The sequence below is a fragment of the Giraffa tippelskirchi genome, chromosome 9, assembly GCF_054371585.1.
Source record: "Giraffa tippelskirchi isolate mGirTip1 chromosome 9, T2T-mGirTip1v1.2.pri, whole genome shotgun sequence".
Taxonomy (NCBI): Eukaryota; Metazoa; Chordata; class Mammalia; order Artiodactyla; family Giraffidae; genus Giraffa; species Giraffa tippelskirchi.
In genome coordinates this window covers 141500365-141508765 of record NC_137283.1, presented here as the reverse complement: position 1 = coordinate 141508765, position 8401 = coordinate 141500365, and the positions used below count along the sequence as shown (strand labels likewise).

Below are 8401 nucleotides of genomic sequence, written 5' to 3'. Positions count from 1 at the left end.
AACACTAAAAATTGTGAGTGATGTATATTAAAGAGATATCCTAAGATGACAAGCCCCTCCATTTTCCTTATTACAATAACATTCCAGAGTCAGAAACAACCAGGTTTGCATTTCTTTTCAGTTAGTGCCCATTGTCTCTGAAAATAAGCCTAAAGATTAATCTAAAATTTCAATAAAAGCAACAGAAAAAAGTACAAATGACAAATTAAAAGTGCTCAAACTCTCAGTGAGAACTTCAGGTCCAACGACCTAACTGAATTTTCCTTGAGAATGAAACAATCACTTTCAGAAAACCTTTGCCCCCAAGGAATGACGCGTCTACTTCCTCCTAAACATAGATCACATTATCAGTGTTGCCAAATATATCAACAACCGCCTGGCTGCTGAGCACCATGTTTATCTGATGGACCATCGCCGACAGCAGGAACAAGCACAGCTGGAGACAGGGATCTCTCAAAGTATTTTCTAAACCAGTACAGCTCTACTTATTTTTTATTTTTTCTTCTTTTCTCAATTAAGGGAAAGAGAGTTATTAAATAAGACAGATACACGAGCACTCTAGACATTTCCACTGAAACAATTTCTTTTGACTGAAATATAAGATAATTCTGGAGTCACATTTTTATGTCTTCACACGAGAACTGGGACAGGGAAGAAGGTGGGTCACAGAGTGAAGTTTATATTGGACACCCAACCAAATCCATTATGAATTGCAGAGAGAAAACCTCATTCTAAGGACCCTAGACATAAATTCTCTCCTATTCCCCTCTACAAAATGAAACAATTCAAAGCCGAGGACCAGAATGAGGCAAAGAGGGGTTTTATAGAACTACTTGTGAGAAAAACGATACAATTATTTCACACTGTTTAATTTCAAAAATAACATGTTTGTTGTTAAATATTCATAGAACACAGGTAAGTCAAAAGAAAAATAATACATATTATCCTACAATGTGGAGGTAAATTTTGTTGTTGTTGTTCAGTTGCTAAGTCATGTCTGACTCTTTGCAACCCCATGGACTACAGCAGGTCAGACTCCTGTGTCTTCACTATCTCCTGGAGCTTGCTCAAATTCATGTCCATTGAGTCAGTGATACTATCTAACCACCTCATTCTCTGCCACCCCCTTCTCCTTTTGCCTTCAATCTTTTCCAGTGAGTTGGCTCTTTACATCAGGTGGCAAAAGCATTGGAGCTTTAGCTTAAACATCAGTCCTTTCAGTGAATATTCATGGTTGATTTCCTTTAGGATTGACTGGTTTGGTCTCCCTCAGGGTCTTCTCCAACACCACAATTCAAAAGCTTTAATTCTTTGGAGGAAAATAAACGCTATCAAAAATATTGATTCATAGTTTTCCAGTCTGTTCTGAAAACATATTTTAAAAATAAAAAACAAAAGTGGAATTACCTTGTACATATGTAATATTTTTCTATAACACTCTTTTGATGGTTATTTCATATTCATTACAGCTTTGTCCATCATCTCATCTTTTTTTTGTTTTCATCAAAGATTTGCTGTTAACAGTCTGTCATATGTACCCTTACATTGTCCATTTGCCTAGAATGATTCACTTGGAATCTGTCAAAAAATATTAAAAACTCCAAGATTTTGTGATCTAAGCAGTTAAAACATCCTTCAGAGAGTTTGTCATATTTTTTTCTACCATCAAGCTTGCTTATTGTGTTTTTTGTACAGAATACTTCTTTGTGAATTTGTGTGTTTGTTTTTATTTTCCTTCCTTAAACCTGTCGATTTCTTTCATGGTTGCTTTCATAGGTTCATGTTTAGAAAAGCTTTTCCCATCCAAGGTTATTTAAACACTATGTAAATAAATAAATGATAAAAATAAGTTGGCAATTGAAAGGCGAACTTTTGCTTTTTTCAAGTCACATACCTGTTTTACAAACTATATTAATTTTACAGTTAGAATTTATATTGATATATAAGAGAAAAATAAACTGTTACTCAGTTTTCTCTAGACATTTATTAAATAAGCCATCATGCCCTCACTGAGCTGATGGGCTACTTCATAAAATTATTATATATACACAATTTTTATTTAATTAAATATATAAATTATTAAAACCTCCCCTTTCTCACTTCCCTGAAAGACTCAGGAGTTGCAATTATCTTACCTGTTCAGGACAGAGTTAAAAATGAGCAGATTCTCATCTTCTATGTTTATGTTTTCAATTGAAAAAATAAAAAGATCAAATGTTAGTTTCCCCTCAATACCTTAAGCCTACCCACAAACAAATGTGGAAATTAGTATAGTAAGTCTCCTACCTATGAACAAGTTCTTTTCTGAGAGTGCATTTGTAACTCCAGCTTATTTGTAAGTCCAGCAAAGTTAGCCTAGGTACCCATCTAACACAATCAGCTATGTAGTTTACTGTAATAGGTTGATGATACTTTTCACACAAATAATACATTTTTTAAAATGTAAAAAATAAAGAAAATATTTCTAATATCTTACAGTACAGTTCCTTGAAAAGTGTAGTAGTTCAGTACAACAGCTGGCATACAGGGGCTGGCATCAAGCAAACAGGCAAGAAGAGTTACTGACTAGAGGAGGGAGAGGACGTGAGAGATGAAGAAGAGATGGAGGGCAAGCTGCAATTTTACTCAATGCCCTGATGCTGATGGTACAAGTTCTGGTTCCTTGCTAAATTCAATTCTACCTTCTTGAAAAAAATACAGCAGTAATGTCTGGGTAGTAGTAGGTCTTTTCTTCTCATCACAGATGACATAGTAGCACTGGATTGCATTCTGAATGACTGCTGCAACCATTGTGTACCATTCTATGGTTGGGTCTGTGCCTCAAAAGCTAAGAGTGCCTCCTCAGATAAAGAAAATCCCCTTGCCATTTCCTGCATCGTGAATCTATTCTGACATCCTGGGCTGAAATACGACTGTACTCTATGCAGTACTGTACAGTAAAGTACACAAAAGCACAACCACTTGTAGAGGAGGCGCACATGTGACAATTTACACCAGATACATGAACTAACTTTAGTGATTGAACTTGTGAATGCACATTCGAATCTTTGAAAGTTTGAAATTTGAGGATTTGTATGTAGGGAATTTGTTGTTGTTGCTATTCAGTTGCCTAGTCATGTCCAACTCTTTGCAACCCTGTGGACTGTAGCACGCCAGGCCTCCCTGTCCCTCACCATTTCTTGAAGTTTGCTCAAGTTCATGTCCATTGATCAGTGATGCCATCCAGCCATCTCGTCCTCTGACGCCCTCTTCTCTTTCTGCCCTCAATCTTTCCCAGCATCAGAGACTTTTCCAATGAGTTAGCTGTTCATATCATGATCAAAATACTGGAGTGTCAGCTTCAGCATCAGTCCTTCCAACAAGTATTTAGGGTTGATTCCCCTTAAGATTGACTGGTTTGATCTCCTTGCAGTTCAGAGACTCTCAGGAGTCTTCTCCAGCACCACAGTTCAAAGGCATCAGTTCTTTGACATTCTGCCTTCTTTATGCTCCAACTCTCACAACTGTACGTGACCACACAGAAGAACATAGCCTTGACTATATAGACATTTGTTGGCAGAGGAATGTCTCTGCTTTTCCACACTGTCTAGGTTTGTCATAGCTTTCCTGCCAAGAAGGAATTGTCTTCTGATTTCATGGCTGCAGTCACCATTCGCGGTGATTTTTAGAGCCCAAGAAGAGGAAATCTGTCACGACTTCCACCTTTTCCCCTTCTATTTGCCGTGGAGTAATGAAGAGAATTACTGTAGATCAAATCCAGAGGAAATTATGCAGCAGCCTGACTATAGTGGAGATTCAAATTGCAGAGGTAAATGTATCTTTACCTCAAAGACCAACAAAGTTTCAGTTCTTCTTTTCCCCCTGTCTTTTTGTGATATTTCATTTAAATTAATGGTTCTCAAAGTGAGGTCCCCAGATCAGCAGTATTACCTGGGAACTTATTAGAAATTGGACCACCTCAGAACGCCTGAATCAGAAATTCTGCGTATGAGGCCCAGCAACCTACATTTCATCAAGAACCACCAGTGATACTGAGGTGCACACACAAATTTGAGAACCACTGATTTAAAAGAACTTCGTCAAGAAAAAGTCTGAATAGAACACACATGAAACATATCTTTATCAGATTCCACCCTTTATTGGGATCTGTAATACAGATCTTTATCCATTTGTACTTTTCCCATTTATTGTGTATTTAGTCATTTACTATTTTGTGGGCCTAGATCATGGCTGTGACATTGAACAAGCCAAATCCTTTGCATATAGAAAGCTCACAATTTACATATTTTTTTCTACCTTAAAAAAAAAAGATAAGGAAACAAAAAACACCTATAAAAGGAAAGTCATCTATCTATTAATTTTCTCATTTGCCATTATTTTAATTTCCATGGCTAGTTAAAATAAAACAAGTATTGTTTTTGAATATAAGTTTTATTTGTGGAAAAAAATTGGGGGCAAGATGAGACCCTATAAAAGTAATACTAAAAGTATTTTAATTAAATTAGAAATTAGAAGGAACCAGGTGTGGATTCATACTAAAAGAATCAGAAGGAAGCCTAAGTAACTAATAACTGTTTGAAAGAGCAGATAACTGAAAAAGCATAGACTAACAAGTTCATTTAAAAAAGATAGTAATTACAAGGAAGGCTAACTAGGGTGCAACTGAAAGGTTTATCTCTGGGAAGGGAGAAAGGCCAGGTGTAACTGAAAAGATACCAGCAACAATTTAGGAGATTTGGGAGTGGATATGAGCATTAGAAGCAAAGTGCAGGATGATCTCAAGGATTTCAAACTCAAGAAAAAGAATGAAATAACCACAGTTATTATCGAAAAGAAGGACTAACTAGCTGAATCATTGATCTGGACTAATGATAGGAAACAATATCTCTCCTCGATCTGTGGCTCTTTCCACAGTGAGTGAAGTGATCACCTTTCTGACACCAGATCTCCACCTCCCCTTCAGGCTCAGGTCAGAACACACATATCCTCTAGGATACACTTTCCTTATCTGCACATGCCTCCCTTGGCCTCGTCTTCCAACAACTCATTCAATAATCACAAGAACCCAGTGCAATTTTATTCTTACAGTACAGATTTATGAATGATATAGCAAAGTAGCTCACTCAGTTGCCCCTGAAGGACATCATGGATCATGGCAGAATGATACAAAAAGGGGTGTTCTCCAGAATGTTCGGGGAAAGACTTCCTGCAAGGTATTTCCCACTTTCCGGAAAACAAACAAGCCAGCTCTTTACAGCTCAAGTCTGATCACTCTCCTTTACCAATCAATTTTGTTTCCTGTCTTCACCTAGATACTCCTACTCATTCTTCAGGTCGAAATTCAGGTGTCAGTTCTGCCGAGAAGTCAATTCTAATTGCTTGGACAGTTCAAATTCTCCTAACAAAGGCTGTCCTTGCTCCTGTACCCCTCTTCACACCATGTGTTACAAATATAACTTTATGTAGACATATGTGACTAGAATCCAATTATTCTGCTTGATGCCTCTCTCCTTGTCTATTTTTGTTCACATTTGAATCATTAGAACCTAGGGCATTGTTTACCACATGGCAGATGCTAACAAAATATTTAAATATTTGTTGAATGAATAAATTATTTTTCATGTTGCAAAGCAACCCCCTTCCTCTTAAGCTCTTACTTAATGCTGCCTAGGAAATCTCTGGAAATCCATGTCTTGTTCTTGCAATTCCATTAGCAGCCTTTGTCAAATCATCAATGGAGATCTTTCATCCTATCATTTTAATATGAAAAGCTACTTTTCTCCTCATAGCTTTTACATGTTCTTTTTTAGTGGTTGTTCCCCTCACCCCAACCCCCACTTTAAATAGAATAAATCTCTATGGAAACAAGAATGTTGACATGGTTACTACCATAGCTCCTGGTACAGTGTTGCTATAAGTGAAAATAAAAGTTATCCCATGTTAGAATACAGAAGTAGACCAGCAGAACTGAAGCACACTAGACTCTACCAAACTGTAAGTAGCCAAAAGATAAATGCACTATCCCGTTAGGTCATACAGAGTTGGAACAACAAGAATGGGAGTGAAAGGGAGCAGTCTAGGGAGATGATGATATGTAAAATATGCAGATTTCTCACTTTTTTAGTCATTGTAAGCAAGGCAGATGACATCCCAATGCTTGGGGAACTGAATAGCATGGTGAGTAGAGCAGAGGAGACTTTTTCAAACCTGAGCTAATAACTTACGCTAATATCTATTGTTTTTTGTTAATTAAATATAGAAATATAACTCTGTGAAAAGAGCCTTCACAAGGTACCAGTTATGGTAGAAAAAGAACATTCAGTTCAGTTCAGTTCAGTTAAGTCGCTCAACCGTGTCCGACTCTTTGTGACCCCATGAACCGCAGCATGCCAGGCCTCCTTGTCCATCACTAACTCCCTGAGTCCACCCAACCCATATCCATCGAGTCAGTGATGCCATCCAGTCATCTCATCCTGTCGTCCCCTTCTCCTCTTGCCCTCAATCTTTCCCAGCATCAAGGTCTTTTCCAATGAGTCAGCTCTTCGCATCAGGTGGCCAAAGTATTGGAGTTTCAGCTTCAACATCAGCCCTTCCATTGAACACCCAGGACTGATCTCCTTTAGGATGGACTGGTTGGATCTCCTTGCAGTCCAAGGGACTCTCAAGAGTCTTCTCCAACACCACAGTTCAAAAGCATCGATTCTTCGGCGCTCAGCTTTCTTTATAGTCCAACTCTCACATCCATACATGACCACTAGAAAAACCACAGCCTTGACTAGACTGACCTTTGTTGGCAAAGTAATGTCTCTGCTTTTTAATATGCTATCTAGATTGGTCATAACTTTCCTTCCAAGGAGTAAGCATCTTTTAATTTCATGGCTGCAATCACCATCTGCAGTGATTTTGGAGCCCAGACAAATAAAGTCAGCCACTGTTTCCACTGTTTCCCCATCTATCTGCCATGAAGTGATGGGACTGAATGCCATGATGTTAGTTTTCTGAATGTTGAGCTTTAAGCCAACTTTTTCACTCTCCACTTTCACGTTCATCAAGAGGCTCTTTCGTTCTTCTTCATTTTCTGCTATAAGGGTGGTGTCATCTGCATATCTGAGGTTATTGATGTTTCTCCAAGCAATCTTGATTCCAGCTTGTGCTTCCTCCAGCCCAGCATTTCTCATGATGTACTCTGCATGTAAGTTAAATAAGCAGGGTGACAATATACAGCCTTGACGTACTCTTTTTCCTACTTGGAACCAGTCTGTTGCTCCATGTCCAGTTCTAACTGTTGCTTCCTGACCTGCATACAGGTTTCTCAAGAGGCATTGCCTGGTCCCAATAATGGGTCAGTTCAGATACTCCCCTTACCAAAATGAGTTCATTGTAAGATGAACTCATCTTCATGACAACAATTACCAGTGTAGGTGACATGGATATTGTGTGCACTGTGATGTTTATTTTATTTATCATTGCCTTCTGTTATAGGCTGAAATGTGCATACACACACACACACACACACACACACACACACTAAGAAATCATGCTTAAGTCCATCACTATCTCAGGAGGAGACAACATCACAGATACATACAGAAGAAAGATCATGCGAACCTGCAGAGAGGAGACAGCCATCTACAAGCCAGGGAAAGAGAGCTTGGAAGAAATCAGCTGACTCAGCTGACACTTTGATCTCTGACTTTAAGCCTCCCAAACTGTGAGAAAACACATTTCCATTGTCAAAGCCACCCAGTGTATGGTATTTTGTTATGGAAGCCACAGAAAACTAACATACCCTTCATTTATTTAAAGTTTTGATTTAAACCTATGCACTTGCAAAGTATAATATATACCAAGAGTCTATTTGTTGACATACTGAATGAGAAGAAGCAGTCAAAGTTAGTATATATATCAGCAAATATCAACAACAAAGTGAACTAGACTAAGTATTTAAAAGATATTCACTGGTGATATATTTGCTCGAGAGGAAAACACAATGACCAAGCATTGGTTTTCACACAAAAAATCCAGAATTCCCAAAACATTCCTGAGAAAAAAGAACAAAGCTGGAGACATAACCATTCCAGACCTCAGACAATACTACAAAACTACAGTAATCAAACAGCATGGTATTGGCACAAAAACAGACATATAGATTAATGAAACAGAATAAACAGCCTAGAAATAAAAACCCACACACTTATGGTCAATTAATCTCTGACAAAGGGGAAATAGGATATGGTGGAGAAAAGGTAGTCAACAAGTGGTATTGGAAAAGCTGAACAGCTACATGGAAATCAATTAAATTAGACCACTCCATCAGACCACATTTAAAAATAAACTCAAAATGATTTAAAAACCTAAATATAAGACATGACACCATAAAAATCCTAGGAGAGAACATAGG

General features: G+C 37.9%; 1 long non-coding RNA gene across 1 annotated transcript in view; it reads left to right on the top strand.

Moving 5' to 3' along the window:
• Positions 1 to 5942: 5942 nt before the first annotated feature.
• Positions 5943 to 8401, top strand: part of LOC145521084 (uncharacterized) — an 89811-nt gene continuing 87352 nt past the window's right edge. The window contains exon 1 of the long non-coding RNA XR_014065095.1: positions 5943 to 5994. This is a non-coding gene — a long non-coding RNA (uncharacterized LOC145521084). The remainder of the gene's footprint in view (positions 5995 to 8401) is intronic.